Below are 983 nucleotides of genomic sequence, written 5' to 3' on the forward strand. Positions count from 1 at the left end.
ATGAATGCAATGCTCTGTGATGCTGAAGCCAAATGGGAGGCCCCGGATTTGCATCCCCAGGTCTTCCTGTACGTGCTGGGTATGCATGCATGGCCTGATCTTGGCTGGCTCAGGCTGGATTTTTCTCTCATGGAACAAAGAACCTTATTATTATTATTTTTAAGATTCTTTTCTCCATAGGGCACTTGCATTCACCAGAGAGACAGAGAGAGAGAAACAATGATGAGGAAAGTGAGAAATCATTCCCCAACCCCCACCTCGGGGAGGATGGCCATCTTGCATTCTCCTCCTGGAATTTTGGGAACACATGTACATGCACCCAGAGTGAGTTTCAAGCCACTGGGTCCAGGGACCCAAACCACACAGTTGGTCATGTGGGAGTCCAGCACCCCTACCACTGTACCACCTGCTGGCCCCAAAAGAAACTTTTAAAAAGTCCACAAACTTATTGTCTTAGGGTTATAGAGGTCAGAAGTCTAATATGGGTTGCCCTAGGCTAAAATGAAGTTGTTGGTAGAATTGCATTCCTTCTGGAGGCTCTAGAGAGAACCTGTTCCTTGTTCTTTCCAGCTCCTACCGGTTACCTGCTCCCTTTGGTTCATGGTCACATACTCTGACTACTTCTATTGCCACATCCCTCTCTCTGACCTTCCTGTCTCTCTTAAAAGGATCTTTAAGGTGGGAACCAGCAGTTAGCGTAATGGCTATGTCGCTGGACTCCCACGTAGTCGACCGCGGTTCGCGTCCCGGACCCGGTGGCTTAAAACTCACGCCAGGCGCGTGTGTGTGCGTGCCCAAGATCCCGAGAGGAGAATGGAGGAGAAGGGATTGCGGCGTGACCATCCCCCCTGGGGGGTGATTTCTCGCTTTCTGTCTCTATGTCTCTGTCTGTCTGGTGAGCGCACGCGCCCTATAGCGAAAAACCTCTCCAAAAAAAAAAAAAAAAGGATCTTTAAGGTCACATTGAATCCATAACCCTAATC

General features: G+C 49.1%; 1 pseudogene; it reads left to right on the plus strand.

Annotated features, from left to right (window-relative positions):
* The window catches only part of LOC102494739 (39S ribosomal protein L18, mitochondrial pseudogene), a 22896-nt pseudogene continuing 21913 nt past the window's right edge, over window positions 1-983 (plus strand).

This window comes from Tupaia chinensis, unplaced genomic scaffold (assembly GCF_000334495.1).
Source record: "Tupaia chinensis unplaced genomic scaffold, TupChi_1.0 Scaffold000217_1, whole genome shotgun sequence".
NCBI classification, from domain to species: Eukaryota; Metazoa; Chordata; class Mammalia; order Scandentia; family Tupaiidae; genus Tupaia; species Tupaia belangeri.